Raw genomic sequence first — 25,947 nt, forward strand, 5'->3', positions numbered from 1 at the left:
TCAGTAATATCCTAAACTTACACATTATCAATATATTAGTTAATCATTATCCAGTTTTTGCGGCGCCGTCGTTGACCAGCAGTCTGTTCAGCTCGCCGCCCGCTGACACACATTTGAGAGGCTAGAACTGATTGAAAACATTTTAATCATTAATGATTATTGATTATTTTGTTACCACTTTATCAATCAATAATATTGATCTGTTTTTATACATATTTAATGCCGTAGTGTTTATTCTAGTTCTTACAGTTTATACATGAACTGTGTTAAAAGCACCACGTTGTCCTCTGTGTGTCTTTCCAGTGTGTTTATTAAATTACAAAGGTTATTATTATTATTAGGGACCGAGCACTAACAAGTGCAAGGACCCTGTTGTTCCTCTAGGAATTATTATTATACCTCTGGGACTTCGACCGCATATTTGGCCCCCGCAGCATTCTCAAAATGGCATGAAAATTTGCACAAAATTCAAACGTAGCTAAAACACCGATATGACATTGTCCCCGTGCACGGGCGCTGCCAAACGTCTAAGCCACGCCCCCCAGAATCAGCCCCCAAGACACGTAAGGCCCACATGTACGAAAATTGCTACGCATGTGTATCATGATAAAAGAAGCAGAAAAGCCTCTTGGACCCATGCCCCAAAACCCACAGGAAGTCTGATATTTAAATTTTTTATTTTCATCATTTTGTGGTCATTTTGACTTTTTGTGCTTGTATTTGAACGAACTCCTCCTCCTAGGGAATTTATCGGATCTGCTTCAAAATTGGTCAGTACAGTCAAAACATGGTGCTGAATGAACGCTGTTCAATTTGTAACTGTACGTTGAAGGGCATGTCCGTGGCGTGCCGTCAAAGTTGGCCATTTTGAATTCTGTGGTCTTTTTTTTAAGTGATAAAACACAAACACCCCTCCACTCCCACTAGCCACATCTACAAACCATATTTCCTAGGGAGTATTGTTCGTGGAGCATAGTAGGAAACCGCTGGAAGTCAAGTATTAAATTGCAAGATAAATAGGGGACTTATCAAATCTACTTCAAAATTGGACAGTCTTATAAAAACAAACTGTAGATGAAGGTTGAGCTATTTGTGACTGTACTTGAAGGGTCAAAGTTGGCCATTTTTAATGAATGTCATACTGTGATGTTATTTTTGGCATTTCAGGGCTTCTTTTTTAACTAACTCCTCCTACAGGTTCTATTGGATCTACTTCAGAATTGGTCAGTGCAGTCAGTTTTTTTCGTCCAACATTGTGCCCGTGGCGTCCCGTGGCATCCAATTTCAAACCTTTGCCATGAAAGAGGGATTAGTCATAACTTCTGCGTACATGATCCGACTGCAATGAAACTTCACATGTTTGATAAGAGTCCCGCCAAATAATAATATTAATCGCCCTTGCCTGAACAGGAAGAATTTTTTATTTTTTTTTTTCGTCAAGCTATGCTGATAAATGTAAAACACATTTATATGTGTTGGGGGGGGTTTAAATTTTTTTTATCCAAAAAAAAATTATTAAATTTTAATATTCAGTAATAGTCAGAGCGCCACCTAGTGGTGAAAGGAAATGTAATATTTTTTATACTTCCATGTTCACTCTCTAGTAGGATGATCAGATCAAGCTGAAATCTAGTCAGTAAATGGAAAACATGTTCTTGATGATATTTCTTGATTGTGGTGAGTTCTTATTAAAGGGCGTGTCCGTGGCGTGGCATCAAACTTTGATGTACCGCCAGAACACACAAAGTTGCTATAACTTGAGTGTACATTGTCCAATCGGCTCCAAACTTCACATGTCTGATAAGAGTCCCGCCCTGAACACATAGTGATAGCGCCACCTAGTGGCAAGAGGAAGAAAGTGCTGCGTGGCGATTTTGAGCTGATTTACGTGAGATTTTCATGTCGTGGTCCGCACGTGTTACGACGCCATGTGACGCGGCCGCAGCACGCCCCGAGTTGCGTGGAGTGCGAGGTCCCGTCCATCGCTGCTTGCAGCTTTAATTATAACTTAATGTTATGTTTGAATAGTCTTTTTCGTGTTGTTTGAAAATGTGAATTAAAATAATAATTAAAAATATATATTTTAGTCTAAAAAAATTGGCCAATGAGCGCAGCGCCCGGTGAACCTTTCACCTTAACGTATGGCAGCTTGTTATTGATAGCGAGTTTGGAAATTTAGCAGAGTAAAACACACGAATATGGATCGTTTTTTGCTGCCTAAACATTCACGTTCTGAGTCACAACCTGAAGGGAAACGAGACTGTGAAGTTCTATGGTAAGTGCATGGTTTTCCACTCTGTTGGCTTTTACAAATTAAATTAATTTGGTGGTTGAAGCACAAATCTGGGCTTTCCATAGTTACATCTATGATGGTCCAACAATAGGAACACTGCTGATTCATCATTATACCAGTGTTGGTAACTGGCTGTGTGATTTTGTGATCTGAGCAGGCCGAAGCGTGCACAGTGTCTGTTGCCTTCTGTTGCTGCTGTTTGCTGCTCCGTTGTATTCAGGGCTCGACTGTGACTGAATTGTGTGAAATATTATTTTCAGAGGTTTACATTGGCAGGCTTATGTATGTTGTATCTATAGCCATATGTACTTTTACATATATATGCTTATTAGTCGCGGAACGAGTATAGTTAATGCGCGTGTACGTATATATACCAAGGGTGGTCCGATGCGACCTCCATAATGAAACGCCCCAAAATTCAAAGCATCTTCTCTTAAGTGTTGAGCATCCCCATAGCACCTGTAACAGAAAATCTCTGAAGAGCTCTCTGAACAGAGCAGTTCACATTTTCTATGCTTTGGAGGGCCCTGATAGCTGGGGGGTCCTACCCAATCTCTTAGTCCCCTTAGACCCTGGGCTGGCTCTGGTCCATCTAGAAAGGACTCTGGGACAGTTGAGACCTGGACTGTGCTAAAGGGTCTTCAGTGAAACCAGCTCAGTGTCAGTGTTGGAAGGTTTCTGTATGTGAGCTCTCAACTCTTCATCCATGCTCTTCCCTTCAGAGTATTAACAGTTAAAAATCAACCTCAGCCAAGGTGCTTCGAGCTGTCAGACAAGTTCAGACACACTGTTCACTGATGACGTGAGCTCAGGTTATAATCAAACTGCGTCTGATTCTACTTGACAAACAACAACATTACATGTAAATCTTTCTAAAAGCATCTTTAACTCGGAGAGAAATTCAAGTACAGAAAGCAACTTTCAAAGATATTTTCTGAAACAGCTCATCAGCATATGGAAACATTTCTACTGTCCAGATAAACAGAGATACAGCACAATGTGATCAAAGTCATCCTGATGATCAAATATTTACACATTTCTCTGGTAGGATTCTCACCTGCTGAACTCATTTCAGGTCGACTTACAGACACTTTCCACCTTCACGTGTGGAGGAAACACTGGGAGAGAAGAAGCTGCTCCTTTCTTCCTCGTCAGTCCTGGTGTCTGTGTGCATTTGATCCGAGGACGCTGTCACACCCTAAAAACTTCACGGTCCAAGTCTAACAAACACCAGAGTGACGTCAGAACCAGTTGAACAAGAATCAGACTGCATCCTATCAAAAGCATTTTTATTGCCTTCTTCCTCTCCCTGAACTGTCGGAGTGTTGGGGATGTGTTTGTATTGTTTCAGATCCATTTGTCATTATAGTTGATGAAGGCTGCAAGAACAAAAGTGCTTTAAACCTCTGAATTCTCGCATGTAATAAAGACACAAATCTAACTCCATACTTAAGGCGCTGCCAGTGTTTGTGTGGGATGAATGCGCACCCTGCTGGTGAAACTAAGCAACTACATCTGAAATCTACTAGGCTGTATCGCTCTACACATTGTAAAACTGTAAAACTGGGGATTGCACTGTGTGTGTAACTAATGGGCGTTACATACATATTAAAAGTAAGAATTAATAGTGAATTTTTAACTCTGATACACTGTCACAAAAAAATACATATTTCTCCATTATGTTCTTTCTGTAAAACAGAAATCAAATCTATCTCTCATCTATTCCTTAAACGGACTCACACACTGCAAATTATCTGGCACTTGCCAAGATTTAAAATCTAATTTTTAGACATCATAGATAATTTGCCTTGTTTTAAAAGTTATTTACTTATTTTTAATTCATCATTTTACAGTATAATCTTAAATTGAGCATGAACATGTCTTTTATGTCTGTTTTAGTCAAGGAATCTTAAAACGGAGTGAATAAATCTTAAAATAAGCTAAATTACTTCCTTCACCAAAATAAAACTTGTTTCAAGATTCAGTCACAATTCAAGTTGCTTGATTTAAGAATCACATATAAGGCATCAGTGACTGACTTCAAACATGTTGAAACAAAGAGAAACTATACAACCTTAGATACAATTACACGTTTTCAGTAGAGATGCAACAGGCTGATGTTCAACAATCAGATCCTAATCTGTATTATTTTAATTTTTTGTCTGTTTTTAATGAGCAATGGTATGTCATATAGAGGTCGGTCCGACCAACAGACTATCATCAGGGTTCAGCAAATGTCATGGGGTCATCATCTAGGGATCATCATTGAAATAATTTAGATGAAAGCGATATTTTAAATAACATGAAAACTGCGATGGTGAGGGTAAAACCATTAAAAAAAATGTCATTTTGACAACAACATGAGATAAACCATATCATTTACTCAATTTTGCTCATTACTCTCAAACTCATGATGTCTCTCTGCAGACACTATTTGTTATTAAAAAGTGGTTTGGTGTATTTCTTTGTGTAACTGTTATAATCCAAAATGTTGCTGTGTTCTATTCCATTTTGTGTTGCCTTTGCTCTGCACTTTGTAGCATCAAAAATGTATTAATAAATAGATGAATTAACAAAACTAAAATAAAAGTCCGTTAGAATTACTTTACTTAGCCAACAGAGGTGAAAATACATTGTATTGTTAAGGTAGTTTGACACTTACGGGGACAGGGCAGTCAACAACCTGCGGCTGCAGTGTTTCAGGCTGAGATGGGCCAGCCAGTATTTCAGTGCTGGTTGCTGCAGACAGGAACTTCAGGCGGTGTTTCCGCAGTGCTGGTTGTTGCATCAGTGATGCTGTTGGAAAGAAACCGTCACACCAAAGTTTTGCAACCCCAAAGAGTGGGAGTGGGATGTGGGGGTCGTTCTCCATTCGCTTGGCGGGCACGCAGTCGTCAAATACAGAGGGTGCGTCCCTGTAATATGGCGAAAGTCCTGGTCACAGCCATCAGTTCCACAGTAAACCCAAAAGTCCGGACTACGACTATGAAGTGCATTTATGTGGCTAAGGAGCACCTTTACACTGACAGATCAAACATCTCCACACAGCCATGATGAACACAACAACTTCTTCTCTTGTGTTTAACGGCGGATGCATGATGGGAAGGGTTAGGTCATTATTTTTCTAATTACTATTTTTAAGAAACGCCACCGCTGAAGAACTTGTGGTTCACCGAGGGGAACAAAAAATCCAAGGTAAGTACGTTAACCTACTTAACCCAAGAACGCCTTGTTATTCAGAGACAAACCGGTTAACACCAGTGTTTAATCCTTAATTAACCAACCCTCACCCCCTTTTTAAATTATACAAATATTTGGCAAAAAAAGGGCCTCAATATCAAATCAAGTAAATGTCATGTTTAGAATTTTAGTAAAAACTGGGTGCTTCATTTCACAGACAACCAGACAGACATATGTATATGTGCTTAGAACATGCAACCACAACCAGGCAAAGAGAAATATATTGCAACTCCTCATGTGACTGGGAGCTGGAAAATGTCTCATCTAAAATGAGATATGTTTTATCAATTACAGCCGCCGGCATTGATGAGGAGGCTTTGAAAAACCTTAGCAGGGATGACCTGAAGGATCTATTTCCTGGCCCTGAGAATGTTCTCAGAAGAAAGAAGCTTTGGGATTTTATCAATCAAAAGGTAAAAACACATGGGATGGGATTTACTGTACAAATGTTCTCACATGATCAATGCTCTTAATTGTATTTTATTTATTTATTCCCCAACAATTGTAACAGTGTGAAAGAAATGAGCAAGATGCCAGCACTTGTAGTGGAAGTTGGATTATACCCTCAACTAGTGCCATCCCACCATGCCAGCCTCAAGCTTCCACTCCCAGATCCAAAGCTGCTGACCAAACAATGAAAATGCCCGACCCACCAGAGTATGTGTTGTACACAGATTCAGAGTTGGATATGGTGCGTAGTCAGTACTTTGCATTGCTCTGCAATGGAAAGGAAAAGGACTGTAAGCTGTCTAAGGAGCTCTGCTGCAGACTCATCCGGAACACAATCACCAGCATGGTTGTGATCCTGCTAATAGTCCCATGGGGGGAGAAGAAGTTAAATACCCCCCCAAAGTTGAGATGAGAGCAATGGCACAGAAGATCGTCAACTGTTACCCCATGTTACGTGATGCTAACACTAATATGCCATATGTAAGTAATGTTTTTCTCTCTCTCTCTTTTAAAAAACAGATGTGAGTGGGATCCACAACAACAACCTTAACATTTTTTTCACCACAGGTTACCATCTACACCAAAATGCACAAGTGACTCCAAAATATGAGGTCCCCAAGGAAGAGGCAGGGCTCCATGCCGCAACGAGGCTCGGCCAAGAAGACTCTGTTCAGGTCGACAGCGACACATGGGGACATAAGTGGCGACAAGAGTGGTTCCAGTGCTGATACCATACTACTTGAGAGCAACGATGACCTCAGCGAGGACAACTCCAGTGCAGGTATGTTTTTAAAGTTGGAAAAAGTGAAGGTGTGCAGTCACCGTACTGGTTTCTGTACATCCATAAAAAAAACATTTAAACCTGTAAAGAGACTGCATGTATGTGCTTTCCTGTTAATTTCAGATACTTACATTTTAATTTTTTTCTATTATTTTTCCCACAAAAAAAGCATCCCCACTCCAGCTACCCTCCAGTGTGCTAAGAAAGCCCAACAATAGCAACCTTGCTTCACCGCTGTCATCCAACTCATCCACATTATCCAGGACTGTGACAGCTTCACCAACTACATTTGCAGAGGATGTTGGTAAGCCCGCCTTCACTCTTTGCCACCTTTCAGCCTGCTATCTTTGATAGATCTTGATTTTTAGATTAAATTATTTCCAAAAATGTATCCATCAGCTCACAGTCATTGTCTACATTGATGTGAACAATTTTAAACAAATTACTTTTTGGCCTAATTTAGGTTGATTTGACCCGTTATTTTACAAACAAGCATCTCAAACATGCATTTAATCTAAGTTGTGCATCATAATGCTTTTTTTAATTAATAAAGTAACTTTAAAATTTCTGTAAACTTTTAATACTTCATTATGAAATTGCTTTACTCAAGCTTTTATTGCCTTTAACACTTGAGTTTGGTAGAAATATTACTTCTGACAGTGTACCTTATATGGATTTTGTGAAGTCTAGTGGGGGGACTAGTTACAGATACAAATAGATACAGACTTTATTTTTAAAATAGGGACGATGTACATTAATGGCAATCAGCATCAAAGGATACCTCAGTAAACATGCTGGATTATAGATTGACTGCTAATTTGCATCCGTAGTCCCTGATTTAAAAGTGAATAAAACAATACAACACACTACACAATCACAATAAGACCATACACAGACAAGATAAAGCAGTACGGTAAAAGATGATGTGTAAGAAAATGAGTAGAAAACTGATTCTAATAATCCAAACAGTCTCTAGTCCAGTTAATGGTCACAGATTTGGAGGTTCTCCAGTGTTTTATTATTACGCCTAATATTGACTGCTACAATTACTTTCTAATATAATTGTCTTGTAATTTAATCATATAAAATAACTTTGATTGCTCTTCTCTGATGTCAGTGTAAAAGTGTTTATTTTGAAATGTCTTTGTCTGACTCTACCCTTTTCCTGTGTTATCAATTTTAGCATGCAAAGACAGTCTGAAGATGCAGGCGAGGCACGACAGAACTTTGAGCAACATGTACAAGAAGCCCAATGCAAGACCCAACTTCAGTGATGTAGCTCAAATTTTGGACCTTGAGTTTCAGGCCAGACGGGCTTTCATTGATGCAGATGTTACAAGGGAAGAAGACCGACCCACAAAAGTCTTTGAGGCATACCCATGTTTTAAAGACATTTGAAATGTAAGTTTCTTAACTACTTTTGCTTGAATGATTTGCTTCTGTTTGTCTAGGCTGCCTTGTTTTAAACTTGGTCAGTAGTTGAATAACTAAGCACAATTTTGTCCCAGGCAATGGATGAGCTGCGCCGCATCGAGCTCGTCGCCGTCGGACTTCGTCCGTGTTGTCTGCCACGGGAACTTTCCAGTGTTGTCGCCATCACTGTCTATATTCCTCACAGTGATCTTCATCATCACCATCACTGTTTACATTTATGATGTCTTATTTATTCTCCTGTACAGCACTTTGGTTGTTTTTAAAGTGCTTAACAAATAAAGTTGGATTGGATTGGATAGCACCAACCGCAAATACACAGAGGAAATGAAAGAGAGATGGGCAGACTTTTGTGCTAAGGTGCAGTTCTGTGTGGAAGAAAGCCCTGAAACCACCTTTCCCCTTGGATGTATGTGGAGGTAAGTTGCTGTTCCATATACCAGATTTGTCATCTATGTTCAAACCATTCCATTAAGTGCCATTTTTCTGTTCCATGGTGGATTTCTCTATCGCCCTCTTCAGTGCACTCCCATTACTTTTCCCCTCACCAACTCCACCACCAAAGCGGCTTGGAAATGCCAGTGAGGCTCTGCTTCATATCCTCAAGGTGAGAATTATGTTTGTCCTTTACCAGCCACTGTAATGTGTCCTTCATTTACTCACATTGTTGTGCATGTTCTCACCTAACAAGAGCTACTTACAACTTCAGGTTCACTGCAGATTAAATAAAATTATTCATGCTCACATTTCATGAATTTAAAATTTCGACGAAGTTCAGTCCTCAAGGGTGCGAGGTCCCGCCCAACGCTGCTTGCAGCTTTAATTGTTATTGTTATTGTTATTGTTATTGTTATTATCATCATTACTCAATCATACAGTGCGATCATGTACAGTTTATTTTTTCCAGAATCCAGCGGACTCACTGGGACATGGAGACACCACAACTGTCTGGACTCTAGTCACTTTACAACATACAGAGTAATGAGGAGGAGGAAGAGGAGGAGGATGAAGATGGACCCTCTGTGAGTATCACTGACTGCTGCTGTGCTCTCAGGGGAAACTCTCTGAGCCAATCAGCAGCAACCGTCTCAGCTTCTTGCAGTCCGTCGGCGTCCTCGAGGACGATTGAATCTCGTTTACACTCAGCCACAGAGAGCGACACTCAGCTAAGCCCCGCCCCTTCCTGTCCCCGGTCTACGTGTCACAACTTAAAGCTCCAGTGTGCACGATCTAGTGGCAGCAAGCAGGTTGCTGACTGCAACTCCCTCACTTCACCCGAGTGTGTAGCTGTGAAATGTGTAAAAAAATGTTACCGTCTGGATAATTATAATAATATATTATAATATTAATGTGACACACTGGAGCTTTAAATCAGCTAATGATAGCAGAATGCAGGAGGTTTGTGATTGGAGCGTAGAGCTAAAAGGGGGCGGGGCTTAAAACAATCAATAAAATCACCTCTTTGTTGAAACGTCGTTCCTCTTTGAGCAGCTTCAGTCTGAACTGTTACAGACGGCAGCCATGTTGGAAATCAGAGCTCCAACTGATCATGTGATTAATAATAATTAACTAATAATTGACTCTCTCCCCCCCCCTCTCTCCCCCTCCCACACACACACACACACACACACACACACACACACACACACACACACACACACACACACACACACACACACACACACACACACAGGGCCGTATTACTCAAACTCATGAGTTTGTTATAACAGAGACAAACAATAACTAAACACTCTCTACTTTAATGTCTGTTACCGAGCAACCGACAGTTTGAATGAGAAGAAACAACAAACTGAAAGTATAGTATCATGAACAGATTGATCACAGCGATTGATCACAGCGATTGATCACAGCGATTGATCACAGCGATAACTCCGGAGATAGAGAGACGTTCAGTTTGTGAAAGAGTGAAAGTTACAGAGTTTATTTCAGATTGTGAGACGTCTGTAACACATTTATCTCGTCCTCACTACAGTAAAGGTTCTGTACTACGACCCCAGAACTGTCTCCAGGTTCCTGCCCGTCTGTCTGCAGCCGGATCAGGGACCCGGATCAGGGACCCGGATCAGGGGCCCGGATCAGGGGCCCGGATCAGGGACCCGGATCAGGGACCCGGATCAGGACTTTACAGGATCCATATTGTGATACACGGTTGGTTGTGTGTGTTTCAGTTGGGTTGAGATCATTTTCACACTCTCACTTTATGAGCCGTCTGACTGCAGTTCTGCTGCCGTCCACAAGGGGGGGGTAAAAAAACACCAGAAGAAGAAGAACTTCACTAAATATATAAAATATATTTAAAAACTTGCTTCCACAAGTTTCTGATGAGTTTCTAAAATAGTGAAAATGTCGACATTCTCGTGGATTAAAAGGTGAATCTATTAATCTAATAGTTACAGATTATTGTTCTGTATAATCTATCAGTTCATTTATCAGCTAATTATTGATCGTTGGCGTGAAACTGATCAGAGGATTTGTTCGGTTGTTCAAACTGATGTTCTGCTAAAATATTAAAACACATGATCTGACACATAAAAGAAGAACAGAAAATTACAATCTCATCGTTTTAGGATTAATTGACCCTTCATAAGCCCCGCCCCCTTTCCCCTCTGTGCTCCAATCACAGTCGAGCAAACCTCCGTCAACTTTCACCTTTCCTGTACTTAGATATGCTACGTGCTAAGCTAATCTATGTTTAATACTCAAGTAAAGTACAAGTACCCCAAAAACTGTACTTGTATGCGTTCCTTGAGTAAATGTACTTAGTTACAATCCACTGCTGGTTAATAAAGAACGTTTATTGATCCCAAATGATCGGTTTCCATGATTACTAATAATCGTTGTCTGTCTCAGTCGATGCAAATGTTTACTGTCGGTACAGGAAAGGAGGAAGGAGAGTGAAGTCCTGACCGAGGCTCGCTCGACTGTGATTGGAGGGCAGAGCAAAAAGGGGGCGGGGCTTAGGAAAGGTCAATGACGGGGAGCTTCAGGACTCTGTGGCTGAGTGTAAATCCTCTTCAGGTGAAAAATAAAAAGTCTGTAAATACAGACGCCGACCGCCCCTTTAAAGCTCGACCCCACTGCTCCTTAACCACAGAGTGTGTGTGTGTGTGTGTGTGTGTGTGTGTGTGTGTGTGTGTGTGTGTGTGTGTGGTTAAAGCAGCAGTGCGGTCGCCACCCACAGTCACTTTAAATAGTTTGACTCTGTCGACGGGGAATGAAGGATGAAGCATCAAAATACAGTTTCAGAGAATAAAAAAACCCAATCAAATAAAAACAATAAAATAAAAACAATAAAATAAAGTTACCATCGAGTTCATCGTCACACATCAAAGAGTTTTCATATTTAAAAGTTGTTTTTTGTTTTATCGTCCGCTCCGTCCTGTGCAGACGGCGGCCGTGTTGGGCCGCCTGTCGTGTGGGCGGGCGAGGGAGAGAAAGAGTTCATATGTTACAGTAGAGTCTCAGTGTGTGTGTGTGTGTGTGTGTGTGTGTGTGTGTGTGTGTTCAGTTGTTCTCGAACAGGGACAGCAGGTCGTCGTTGTTGTTGTTCGGGAGGTCCGGAGGTCCGAGGTAGGACAGCAGCTCGTCTGGGTTGGTCAACTCTGGAAGCAACTGCAGAGACAAACAGGTCCGTAAGTTCATATATTTATATTTATATTTATATTTATATTTATATGAGATATTAAACATTATATTCTCTATACACAGAGTCACATGGTGTCTCTCTCCCTCTGCCTGTGTTGTATCGCAGCCTCTCTGTGGTTTGTTTCCATAGCCGGTCTGCTCCGACTGAAACTGCTGTTTTTATCATCTACGTCGGTGAATTAAGGATTTATTTCCACCAAACCAGAGTTGGTGATTGTTGGAAACACTAACAGAGACGCTTTAATGAGTTTTATTCTGGTTCTGTCCACTTTAATGAAGTTCTGATGATCTGAAGGTAACATGAACTCTGGTGGGCTGTAGCGTCCGTTGTTCTGGAGTCCGACATTAGTGGCTGAATGTTGTTTATATAACCTTTAACTTCTGTACAAACAAGTGACATCATTGTTGGATTATTTATTCTCTGTAATAAATCAGTTCCACATTCGGGTCAATAAAAACGTCTCTGATTGATGCATTGATTATCTGACTGGTTGGAGCTGATCCCAGTAGAGTCTCAGTTTCTACTCACGTCCAGAGAAGCTTCTGGACCCTCCGCGGACCCCCCGAGACTGAAGGAGCCGTCGCCTTGGAGACGGGGATTCTGGTTGCTACGCTGCATCATCTGGTTGCCGCCCCCGAGCTGGGGGTTGCCGTGGAGACCCTGCGACTGTTGCTGGGAGAGAGGAGCACCATGGGAGTCCAGACGACCCGAGACTGACATCTGAGAGAGGAGGAGGAGGAAGAAAGGAAGAGGAGAGGAAGAGGAGAGGAGGAGGAGGAGAGGAGGAGGAAGAAAGGAAGAGGAGAGGAGGAGGAAGAAAGGAAGAGGAGAGGAGGAGGAAGAAAGGAAGAGGAGAGGAGGAGGAAGAAAGGAAGAGAGGAGGAGGAAGAAAGGAAGAGAGGAGGAGGAAGAAAGGAAGAGAGGAGGGAGGAAGAAAGGAAGGAGGAGGGAGGAAGAAAGGAAGAGGAGGAGGAGGAAGAAAGGAAGAGAGGGGGGGGAGGAGGAAGAAAGGAAGAGAGGAGGAGGAGAAAGGAAGAGGAGGAGGAAGAAAGGAAGAGGAGGAGGAGGAGGAGGAGAAAGGAGGAGGAGGAGGAGGAAGAAAGGAAGAGGAGAGGAGGAGACGGAGGAAAGGAAGAGGAGAGGAAGAGGAGGAGGAGAGGAAGAGGAGAGGAAGAAGAGGAGAGGAAGAGGAGGAGGGGAAGAGGAGAGGAAGATGAGAGGAAGAAGGAGGAAGAGGAGGAGTTGGTTATTGTTTCTAGTGAATAATAAAACATGATGAAGATGAAGATGAAGAGTTACCTGTCCAGCCAGCGGGTGAGGGGGGGGTTTGTCGGGGGTGAGGAGGGCACTGGAGAGCTCGGACTGGTAGGAGAGAGGGGGAGGACCGGGGGAGGAGAAGTCCCCCCCGACCCCCGGAGTCCCGGGACCGCTGAAGTCTGAGAAACCGGCAGACTGACCGGGATAGGACGGAGCTGAGGAACAAACAGCGATCAATAACCTGATTATTGACACACTGCACTTACTGATCAATAACAGACGCACTGCAGCCTGATCAATACTTTATATTATTATTATTATATAATACAGTTAACTGACAGGACGGCCTTAATGTTATTGATTATTGGATGCGTCCACTATAATGGATGTTTGTTGTTGTTGTTGTTGTTGTTGTTGTCGTCTTCCTGTTGTTGCTGATAATAAATCAATAACCACTCTGACCATTAAAAGATATTTCAGTACGATCAATAAAGCGTTAACCCGTCTGTAAGATGGCGAGGTGGAGCTGACAGGAAGTGGTTGTACCTGGTCCGGGGTAGTCGGGTGTGTTGCCGCTGTTGTTGCCCCCTGCAGGCAGCGAGGGGTAGGGCATCGGGGAGGAGGAGGCGGCGGAGGAAGGGGCGGGGCCTAGTGATGCAATCATCTCCATGACGCTGGGCAGCACCATGTGACTCGGGCTGAGGGTCCGACAGCGCTTCAACACCGGACCGTCGGACTCCTCCTTCACGTGGATGTCGGGCTTCACCGGGACCGGCTTCCAGCTGCACACCGGGTCGATGGTGATCTCCTCGTACTCCGAGCTGAGGAGGAGGAGGGAGGAGGAAGAGGAGGAGGAGGAAGAGGAGGAGGAGGAGGAGGAGGAGGGAGGAGGAGGAAGAGGAGGAGGAAGAGGAGGAGGAGGAAGAGTGTTAAACAATGCAAAGAGGAGGTCAGCAACGTGAACATTTGTTCTTCAGGTTTTATTTGATCGATCGATTGAAACGATCAGATAATTCATCAATTAGTTAATCGAGGGAAAATTAATCAATACTATGTTGACGAGTTTCCTCAGATTTTATTTATAAACTGAATATCTTCAGAGTTCTTTTTACTATTTTCTGACATTTAATAGACGATACAGTTAATCAATGAATCGATACAATAATTATCAATCAATAACTGAAACAACTGCAGTCCTACAAGAGAGTGAACTTTGATTAATCACCAATTCATCATTTTGAGTCATTTCAACAATCTAACAACAAAAAAATGATCAACAGATTTATTGATAATGGAAACGATCAGCAGCTTAAAGGGGATTGTTAAGGTGGAACTGCTTTATTCAGTGATTGTTAAGGTGGAACTGCTTTATTCGGTGTGTTTAAGGTGGAACTGCTTTATTCGATGTTGTTAAGGTGGAACTGCTTTATTCAGTGATTGTTAAGGTGGAACTGCTTTATTCAGTGATTGTTAAGGTGGAACTGCTTTATTCAGTGATTGTTAGTGACTGCTTTATTCAGTGATTGTTAAGGTGGAACTGCTTTATTCAGTGATTGTTAAGGTGGAACTGCTTTATTCAGTGTGTTTAAGGTGGAACTGCTTTATTCAGTGTGTTTAAGGTGGAACTGCTTTATTCAGTGTGTTTAAGGTGGAACTGCTTTATTCAGTGTGTTTAGTGGTTTTAATCAGCGGGTCTGTTTGTGTTGGAGAGGAGGAGACCTCTGTGGATCATTGGGCTCCCGGTAGAAACCTCCTGAACCATGAACACTGAAGGAATCCTAACCGGGAGAAGCTGACTGCAATGACGCCAATGGTGGTGAAGACAACAACTCCCATGATCCCACGCTGCTTCACCACCATATAACTTTATCTTGTTGTTAATGTTTGAGTGTGAGAGAGCCCCTAGTGGCAGAAAGTACACACTGTAGCTTTAAAGAAAACAGCAGAAATAAAGTTTCTTACTTTTGAACGTAGATGAGGATTCCCAGCATGTACTGATCCACCTCCAGACCTTCCAACAGAGCGGTTTTACTGCACACACACACACACACACACACACACACACACACACACACACACACACACACACACACACACACACACACACACACACACACACACACACACACACACACACACACAGACACACACACACACACACACACACACACACAGGTTACAGAGATATAATATAATAAATGTGTATAAACACTCTGAATGTCTGACATTGAAGGTAACTTACTTGCACACAGGACATCTCCATGTTCCTCTCTCACAGTTCAGCTGCAGGTACGACTCCAGATCAAAACACTGCAGACAGACAGGCAGAGAGTCAGACAGACAGACAGTCAGTCAGTCAGACAGACAGTCAGACAGACAGTCAGACAGTCAGTCAGAGAGTCAGACAGACAGTCAGGACAGAGAGTCAGACAGTCAGAGAGTCAGAGAGTCAGCAGACAGACAGACAGTCAGTCAGACAGACAGTCAGAATCAGACAGATAGTCAGGCAGAGGTCAGACAGACAGTCAGACAGACAGAGAGTCAGACAGTCAGAGAGTCAGACAGACAGAGAGTCAGACAGTTCAGACAGTCAGACAGACAGTCAGACAGTCAGGCAGAGAGTCAGACAGACAGTCAGACAGACAGAGAGTCAGACAGACAGAGAGTCAGGCAGAGAGTCAGACAGACAGACAGACAGTCAGTCAGTCAGACAGTCAGTCAGAGAGTCAGACAGACAGTCAGACAGTCAGGCAGAGAGTCAGACAGACAGTCAGACAGACAGAGAGTCAGACAGTCAGACAGATAGTCAGGCAGAGAGTCAGACAGACAGACAGATAGTCAGACAGACAGTCAGAGAGTCAGACAGACAGTCAGAGAGTCAGGCAGAGAGTCAGTCAGTCAGGCAGAGAGTCAGACAGACAGGCAGAGAGTCAGACAGTGTTGGTGCTGTGTTCTGATTGGCTCTCACCTGTATGTGTCTGCAGTCGTGACCTCTGGCGGGCAGCTGGATGCGGCGGAAGGTGATGGGACATTTTAACGAGACTCTGATGGCGGTCTGCTCCACGCCGTCCTCCCCGTTCAGCCCGGGCGTCCCGGGAATCGAACCGCTGCTGAAGTTCCTCTTTACTGAGAGACAGACAGACAGGAGACTGACTCACTGACCTCCTGTAGTTTATTTATGTGTCTGTGGTTCAGTCCAACCTGTCTGTCTGCGTGTGACACAAACAGGAAGTTCTAATGAAAGAGGGCGGGGCTTACTCTTGGTGACACAGTGCTCCGCAGGAAGCAGCCTCTTCTTCATCAGACCCTGCAGCACCGAGCGGACAGACGGCCGGTGGACCAGCTGGAGGACAAACAGGTGAGACTGCAGAGAGAGAGACAGGTTACTTCATCTTCATCTACATTTTTGTGTGTGTCTGTGTGTGTGTGTGTGTGTGTGTGTGTGTGTGTGTGTGTGTCTGTGTGTGTGTGTGTCTGTGTGTGTGTCTGTGTGTTTGTGTGTCTGTGTGTGTGCGTCTGTGTGTGTGTGTGTGTGTGTCTGTGTGTGTGTGTGTGTGTGTGTGTGTGTGTGTCTGTGTGTGTCTGTGTGTCTGTGTGTGTGCGTCTGTGTGTCTGTGTGTGTGTGTGTCTGTGTGTGTCTGTGTGTGTGTGTGTGTGTGTGTGTGTGTGCGCGTACACAGCAGCAGGCGGTGACGGTGATCTGGATGGTGTTCCTCCCCGGTTGACAGACCTGCTTCAGGTACAAAGGCTTATGGGAAGTTTTGTTGTCGCCTCGTTCGATGGTGAGAGGAGTCGCGTTCACACTCACCTGAGGAAGAGGAGGAGGAGGAGGAGGAGGAGGAGGAGGAGGAGGATGGTAAATATAAACAGAACAAAGCTCCTCAGAGCAGAAACTTAATTTTTACAGAAATCTTAGAGATGAAGAGGACGAGGAGGAGGAGGGTCGGACCTGGACCGAGGCGGGCCAGTTGGTGTTCATCTGTCGATCCTCGTGGTGATAACACTTAAACTGGAGCTCCAGGTCCGGTCTGACACACACACACACACACACACACACACACACACACACACACACACACACACACACACACACACACACACACACACACACACACACACACACACACACAGTTATCAATCTTTAATGAAACATTCAATCTGTTAAATATCCGCTTGTTGTCATGTAAACAAACTGATCAGCTGTGAGTTGGAGTCAGACTGCAACCACTCGAGTAAAAGGAAACTTTATCTTCCCAAGTTTGTACGTTTTAAACACACAACACACCTTTTGTTTATTGGATATGACACACAGTATAGCCAACAACAGGTTGTTATTAGAGCTCAATAACGCTCCCTGCTGATCTCCATCCAGCCTGCTGACACATTATTTATGTTTATGTACTTTAATTTACTACAATGAGTGTTTATCTGGTTATAAACAGTGTCAGTTTAATGATGTCTGTGTGTGTGAGCTACAAACAAACAGCAGAGAGTCATTATTACTGCCAACGGGTCGGATTCCCCTTCAAATCAATGAGGTAGAAACACTCTGCTGTAGTCCACAGGGGGCGCCACAATCAACACACAGGGGCTCTAAATGAGGAGGTGAGAGAGTGTTGTGTGTGTGTGTGTGTGTGTGTGTGTGTGTGTGTGTGTGTGTGTGTGTGTGTGTGTGTGTGTTCACCTCATGATGAGTGTTTTGTAGACGGAGTCTCGCAGCTGGAAGACGTGGTTGCTGACAGCCAGGTTGTGCTCTAATCTGAAGGGCTCTAGGACCACACCGTCGCGCACCGGGAAGGTCAGCCGCAGGTCGTCGCTAGGGTTACCTGTGGACAGGAAGTCGAGGCAGTCAGACACCTGCACACTTCCTGTGACATCACTTCTCATTGAGATTCAATCAAGATTTAATCCTTAATTCAAATATTACAGCGGAGATAGAAACAGATAAAGACTATTTACAATAATTAATACAATATAAATTATACAATGTAATCTGATTACTCTGATAACGTGTGTGTGTGTACCTGTGGGAGGAGGGGGGGGCAGACCAGCCATGTTGGGTTTGATGTCGGGCAGGAAGGAAGAGGGCGACGGCTTGACGTCGCTGTTGCCAGGCGACATGTAGGGCGGGGCCATGGAGCTGCTGGGGGTGATGGGAGGGGTTGGGTTTCCAGGAACCGGAGAGGACGGGTAACCTGGCAACCCTCGCCCAGGCTGAGAGACAGAGAGAGACAGAGAGAGAGAGAGACAGAGAGAGAGAGAGAGAGACAGAGACAGAGAGAGAGAGAGAGACAGAGAGAGAGAGACAGAGAGAGAGAGAGAGAGAGAGAGAGAGAGAGAGAGAGAGAGAGAGAGAGAGAGACAGAGACAGAGAGAGAGACAGAGACAGAGAGAGAGAGACAGAGAGAGAGACAGAGAGAGAAAGACAGAGAGACAGAGACAGAGAGAGAGAGAGAGAGAGAGAGAGACAGAGAGAGAGAGACAGAGAGAGAGAGAGAGACAGAGAGAGAGAGACAGAGACAGAGAGAGAAAGACAGAGAGAGAGAGAGAGACAGAGAGAGAGAGACAGAGAGAGACAGAGAGACAGAGAGAGGATATTATTATTATTTCCACCACGCTTGTTTGTTTGTTTGTTTGTTTGTTTGTTTGTAGGTTACAGAGATACTTATTGGCCTGATGCTCATAAAACTTGGTGGAACGACACTAAGTACTTTCAGTGTCATTAAAGGGGAACTTCAGCAGATTTTTAGCCGAGTCTTGATCACTAGAGGTCCCCGAGTACTGTCGATAGGAAAAACAACGACCAGAATTGGTTCTAGCAAACTGGAGATGCTGCAGCTAATGGCCAGAGCTCCCAGTTAGTTATAATACACTTCTTGGGGGCATATCCTAAAGAGTGCCTTTTGCTCCTCTTAACAGACACAAAATGCATTAAAATATCTGTGCAACATGATCAGGGCCCTTACGTGACAACAACATGCCTTTTCAACTCATACGTTGTGCAGAAACCGTACAAACAGTACTGTCACCTACCTGTTTTTACACCGCTCGCTTCACCGAAAGCCCAGAATAATCGATCACAGAGATAATGCCTTCATGACGAAAAAAAGTTTATTTCCCCCTCAAATGTCCATGTCTTCACACACTACTCTCCGTTTTGCACACCTCCTGCAACAATCTCTTCTTCTGCGTTTCCCTGCAACAAGTGAAATCCCACGGGACTTCAATGCGGGACCGCTCTGGCGCTGAAGTCCCGTGGGATTTCTTGTTGGAGGTAAACGCAGAAGAAGAAATGAGTGGAGATCGGAGGTGTTTACAAGGGAAGAAGCTTGGAGTAAGAATAACGTGTGTTGATCTACTGTGGAGAAGAAATGGTTCGCGTTTGTGCCTTTCCAAATGGTGGCAACAGAATGAGAAGGTACAAGTGCCTACACTTTCATCCTCTACCTTTCCATGACCATGAGATACTGCAGTTGTGGCGAGTTGTTCTTCAGCTGGATGTGTGATCACGGAGATAATGCCTTCGCCACGAAAAAAGTTTATTTCCCCTCAAAAATGTGTTGCCGCACATCCCTTCTCAAGCCGTGTCTGTCAACACGAAGCTAAATGAAGTTCTGAATATAACATTACCTCCACAGTGGTTGCAGCAGTCTTCATCCTCAGAATGGCGTTTCTCTTCAGCGGCCCCGCTGTGTTGTGTCTCTGTAGTCATCCTCCTCAAAATGTTCGCTGCGAATACGGTGATCATTTTCTCATAGTACTTGTATGGGAGTTTGCACATCCAGCTGAAGAACAACTAGCCACAACTGCAGTATCTCATGGTCATGGAAAGGTAGAGGATGAAAGTGTAGGCACTTGTACCTGGTAAACAAAGGCGGCGTGTTCCGGTGGAAGCGTCATAATAAAAACAACACGTAGAAAAGCAGGAAAACTCTCTGAAAACAACCTCGTTAGAGAGGACAGGACTTCACAGAGTTACAGTGAAGAAACAAGAACGAACAAAAGAGAATAAAAGTTAAGAAAGTTAAAAACTTTCGTGCATGCGCACACAGCTTTTCTACGTGTTGTTTTTATTATGTCGCTTCCACCGGAACACGCCGCCTTTGTTTACTCCAGAGAACAGCTGATCTCGCTAATGCCGGCCGGCGTAGTGGCCAGACCAGCTGATCTACCACCTGAACTCTGGAGGAAAACACAGCGGGGATGCAGAGGAGGGAAGCAACGTCGGGGAATGAGAGGAGGGTCGAGACGGGACGGGCTTATGGAGAGGGTCCCTTAGCAACAAAATGGACGAGCTAACGGCGCTGACACGGAGCCACCCGGAGTACCGTGAGTGCAGTCTGATGTGTTTCACTGAGACATGGCTGCACAGGGACATTACGGACCAGATCGTCTCCGTGGATGACTTCCACACCGTCCGGGCTGAAGTCCCCTGGGATTTCACTTGTTGCAGGTAAACACAGAAGAAGAGATTGTTGCAGGAAGTGTGCAAATCGGAGAGTAGTGTGTGAAGACATGGACGTTTGAGGGGGAAATAAACTTCTTTTCATCGTGAAGGCATTATCTCTGTGATCGATTATTCTGGGCTTTCGGTGAAGCGAGCGGTGTAAAAACAGGTAGGTGACAGTACTGTTTGTACGGTTTCTGCACAATGTATGAGTTGAAAAGGCATGTTGTTGTCACGTTAGGGCCCTGATCATGTTGCACACACATTTTAATGCAAAAGGCACTCTTTAGGATATGCCCCCAAGAAGTGTATTATAACTAACTGGGAGCTCTGGCCATTAGCTGCAGGATCTCCAGTTTGCTAGAACCGGTTTTGGTCGTTGTTTTTCCTATCGACAGTACTCGGGGACCTCTAGTGATCAAGACTAGGGTAAAAATCTGCCGAAGTTCCCCTTTAACAGCTGTAACAAACAAACAAACAAACAAACAACAGAACTTGTTGTTGTTGTAACTTCAGGCTGTATGTACAGTAACTACAGTGAAGAAGTTTAGCAACTGGTCACACAGAGAATAATAAACTAACCATAATAACAATAACAATAACAACAATAACAACAACAATAACAATAATAATAACCCTAACGAAGCTGTAAGCTCACTGATGCGTCCATATCGTTAGTGGAAGCTGTGAGTTTAATGTTGGTTAATGTTCCTCCTCTTGAACTTTGTTTAGCATGTTGCTACATGTGGTTGGACTGAAGCTGTAATATGAGACAGAGAGAGAGAGCAGACAGAGAGAGACAGACAGAGAGACAGACAGACAGAGAGAGAGAGAGAGAGAGACAGACAGAGAGAGAGACAGACAGAGAGAGAGAGACAGAGAGAGGCAGAGAGAGAGAGAGACAGACAGAGAGAGAGACAGAGAGAGAGAGAGACAGACAGAGAGAGAGACAAGAGAGAGAGAGACAGACAGAAGGAGACAGAGAGAGAGAGACAGACAGAGAGCAGAGAGAGAGAGAGACAGACAGACAGAGAGAGGGAGACAGACAGACAGACAAGAGAGACAGAGAGAGAGAGAGACAGAGAGAGAGAGAGACAGACAGAGAGAGAGAGAGATCGTCTTCCTCACAGGAGATATTATCAGTGCTAGCTACACTGCGGTGTTACCATCAGTCAGACTGTGATGTGTGTGTGTGTGTGTGTGTATAACTCATTAACTATGTGTGTGAGTTACTGATTGCAGCCCCCTCACAACACACAGAACAGTCTAAAGGCTGAACCTGTTGTTAGCTGAGGGTGGCTAATGTTAGCGGCGCTGTCCACTGTAACCATGGATACGTACCCCAGACGGTTGGTTGAAGGAGTTGTAGACACCGCCGGCGCCGCCTGTTGTCAGAGTGTTTAAACCTCCGCCCTGACCATTAAACTGTTCCTGCTGCACAAACAAACAACAACAACAACAACACGTTTAATGTTTACACACTTATTTTAACAACAACAACAACAACAACAACAACAACAACACACACAGCTGTCATGGCGACAGTCTTTATATACGCGGATGACGTAATCAACGTTGCTCACCTTGTAGTACTGTGAGTTGGGGGGTCCAGAGGGGGGGTACTGAGGGAGGGGCATCTTATGGGTCTGGTAGGAGGGGGAGGAGCCAGAGCGCTGAGGGGCGGGGCCTGGACCACCTGGACCTGCAGGTGAAATATATATTATATGTTATAAAGACAGAGACTGAGGCTGCAGTAACACCGGGACCACCTGCCCCAGCTCACCTGGATGGTACTGCATGTTGGGGGCAGAGTACTGGACGGGTCCGGGGTGACCGCCTCCACCTGAACCTGGGATTGAACCGCCGGCGCCACCAGGACCAGACATCACGTTCACACCGGAGCCGACCGGGACGCCGTACTGCTGAGACATTCCTTGGAACGACTGCGGACGGAGAACAGACGTTATATTGTTTTATATTTTATTAATCCACCGTCTGGGTTCCTGTATCGGACCTCCGGACCCACCTCAGAGCTGTAGGGCCGTTTGAGGCCCTGTGGGGGCCTCAGGTGGCCCTGCTGTGGTCCTGGGCCGTAGTTTGGGTGCTGAGGGACCCGCTGGGGGCCTCCAGGTCCATACATGGGGCCCATTGAGGGAGGGCCCCTGTTAGGTCCAGGCCCGGGGCCCATTCCTCCAGGAGCCATGCCAGGGGGGCCGCGGGGGGCGGAGTGGGCCATGAACTGGTTGTTGTAGCCCTGACCTCCCATCTGACACACAAACAATCAATAATATTAATATATCAGGAGAGTGATCAGTGAGTCAGCTGACAGCCGGCAGCAAACGTATTGATCCTGAGAGTCAAACACACATTAAAGTATTGATCGTTAACGTCAGCGTCTACCTTCCAGTGCACGCAGCCGGACCCGGAACCGAACACAATCTCTGAGTCTGAATCCGGTGCTGATACTGGAGTCAGTTAGCAGTTAGCTACCGATCAATCACAGTCCCAAACAAACGCAACAACAAATCTCCTGTTCGCTGAAATTACACTGAAACATCGGTAGGAACCAATGTGCAGACAGGAAGTGAGACGGTATTGAGAGACGGACCGACGTGTTGTTTGGATTTAAGGAATCAGCTGTTAAACGTCTGAAACGACCTTCAGCTCGGGTGGCGTCCGACTGGCAGGAACATGAATAAAGAATCAACCGTGAGGTGAAGTCCTCCAGCAGAGGGAGCAGCGACTGTACCTGTGGCCTCCTCACCTGTCCGTAGTTCATTTCCTGGTTTTGTTTCTCCTGGATGGCAGCGACGGTTGCCGTGGCGGTGGCGGTCGCCGTGGCGGCGGCGGCAGCAACGGCGGCGGCGGCGGCAGCCTGAGTGAAGTCAGCGGAACCTCTGTGAGCCGCCGGGGTTCGACGGGTAACTGAGGACGGAGAGAGACGAGGGTCAGTGAATACACACCGACATCATCAATACATCATCAATACATCATCATCAGACCTGATTATCTATTATTGATCAGAACTAATCAGTTTGTTCTGTCACATTATTGATTGATTTTTATTTGACCATAAAACTGTAATTTATAAAACACAGGAAGTTTTAAATGTTTCCCTAAAAAAAAAAAAAATAAAAAAAAAAAGCAGTGAAACTGATCAATAATCAATATCTGTGACGGTGTTGTTGATCACCCACCTCCCCGCGTACCCCCCGGTCCTCCAGCGTAAGCCCCCAGTCGTCCGGCCATACATTCCCTGGTTCATGTAGCCTTTGTTGGGCTCTCCGTAGCCCTGCTGGCCCATGTATCCTCCGGGCCCGCCGCCCATACCCGGCCCCCCGGGGCCCTGCATCATGGGCCCCCCGCCAGGGTTGCCCCCGGGCCCCATCACCCCTCCACCGAGACCCTGAAACAGAAACACACGGTCCACGTCAGAACTTAATGAACTTAAACTACAGAACAAATTCTTTGTTATTAATCTTCATCTGTACAAATGATCCATAATCAATAATCCCACTGCCGCTTCCCGTTTGGTGATGTCATACCTGGCTGGCCGAGGGATTGGTCACTCCCCAGACGGTGGTAACCACGGAGAGCGATCCTGTGGGCTGATTGGTGGGCTGCTGCCAGCTGGAGGGGTCGTAGGGGTACGAACCGTCACTGCAGAGAGAATCAGAGTCAGCGCGATCAATTCCTGGATATCTGATCATTATTATCAATTCACAGGTGACAAACTCGTCTGTAAATTCCGGGTTTTCCAGGTTTTCCAGGATGTGTGCTTATATTTACTTTACTATATTTATAACAATCATTATAAATGTCGACCTGAAACAACCGACTGTATCTAACAGAACTTATCAGATCACTTTAATCAATAGTTTATTGAATGTTTTCCATATAAATATAATAACCTTTAATATTTGAGTTTAATAGAAGGAAACATATTCCTGAATACAGACAGGAGCTGGTTCGTAGGAAAACTTTAAATACTGTTTAATAACAGTTTGACCAAAAGAGATTAAAGAGAGCGTGTTACTGCAGTGATGTCACAGTGTACTCCAGGTGTGTCAGTACACTGTGACATCACTGTTGGGTGACCCTTTAATAATCCTCATTATTATATTCTGAGTGGAGGATTTTCAGAATAAGACACCGTTGGGAGACTTTATAAAATGTCTCCAGATGTTATCCAGCTGCAGGTGGACTACACAGACTCGTACCTGTGGGGGTTGTTGGACAGTCCAGCCTTCATCTGGTTCATAGGGTTCATGGTGGGAGGGGCTGGATCGCCGGGGTCCAATCAGACAGGCCGATAAACTCCTGGAGAGACAGACAGACAGACAGAGACAGACAGATTAATTACCTCCAGTCAAAGGTCATACCATCAGTTACAAACTACATTACCCATCTGCCCCGTTGCCCTCTGCAGACGGGATCAATCAATCTGTTATTAATCGATCAATCTGTTGTTCTATTTGATTTCTACCAAACTACATTGCCCTCACTACCCACAATGCCTTGCACGACGATCAGCTCTATCACCACCTGATTTGGTTATTATTGATTACTGATTGTTTCTGATATAAAATATGTGAACAGACGATTTATTCACATTAATTCAGATTATTTCAGCAATTAGCTGATTATTAAACACACTGACTTTAATTATTATAGAATAATAATTATTATTATTATTATTATTATTTTTAGATTCTGTATCATTTCTGAACTCCAGTTTTTACTTTCACCACTTTATCAGATTGTGACTCGAAACAAAAGAAGAGTTCATGCTGCCGATAATCTGAGACACACACACACACACACACACACACAGAGACACACACACACACAGACAGACAGACAGACAGACAGACACACACACAGAGCCCACACACACACACACACACACTGTGGTGATGCATTCACTGACACACTAACTCAACAGACACTTTTTTTCACTAACTGATCAATTAATCGATTAGTTGATTATTAAATTAAGCACCACCTATATTGATAATTGATTCATTGTGTTTAGTGTCTCTGACAGTAATATGTAAATGGAAACACTGATCAACAATTTATGGATCAAACTGATCGACTGATTGATCCATAATGAACATTATTATTATTATTGTACGTCGCAGCACTAAACCATAGAGAGCTGCAGGTCAGCTGACCCACAGACAGACAGACAGACAGACAGACAGACAGGTCAGCTGATTAACAGGAATAACCAGATTAAACGATGTTGAGTGTTTCACTGTTTGATGTCTGGAGGAAGAATGTGTAACAAACCTCATTTAATGCTGATGAATTTATTTAAAAAAACACACACACACACACACACACACACACACACACACACCAATCTGACTGTTTTA

The 25,947-nt window shown here is 44.2% G+C and overlaps 2 long non-coding RNA genes and 1 pseudogene across 3 annotated transcripts in view; 2 read left to right on the forward strand and 1 right to left on the reverse strand.

Moving 5' to 3' along the window:
* Positions 1-10,121: 10,121 nt before the first annotated feature.
* Positions 10,122-25,947, reverse strand: part of LOC127360089 (zinc finger MIZ domain-containing protein 2-like) — a 22,088-nt pseudogene continuing 6,262 nt past the window's right edge.
* Positions 14,420-25,947, forward strand: part of LOC127360092 (uncharacterized) — a 69,786-nt gene continuing 58,258 nt past the window's right edge. Inside the window, exons 1-2 of one of the 2 annotated variants that reach the window (XR_007883177.1) lie at positions 14,420-14,505; positions 14,651-15,294. This is a non-coding gene — a long non-coding RNA (uncharacterized LOC127360092). Of the gene's footprint in view, positions 14,506-14,554; positions 14,595-14,650; positions 15,295-25,947 lie in introns of those variants that run through there. The other variant, XR_007883176.1, reaches the window with a different exon arrangement.
* Positions 23,408-25,947, forward strand: part of LOC127360093 (uncharacterized) — a 6,493-nt gene continuing 3,953 nt past the window's right edge. The window contains exon 1 of the long non-coding RNA XR_007883178.1: positions 23,408-23,513. This is a non-coding gene — a long non-coding RNA (uncharacterized LOC127360093). The remainder of the gene's footprint in view (positions 23,514-25,947) is intronic.

The sequence above is a fragment of the Dicentrarchus labrax genome, unplaced genomic scaffold (genome assembly GCF_905237075.1).
Source record: "Dicentrarchus labrax unplaced genomic scaffold, dlabrax2021, whole genome shotgun sequence".
NCBI classification, from domain to species: Eukaryota; Metazoa; Chordata; class Actinopteri; family Moronidae; genus Dicentrarchus; species Dicentrarchus labrax.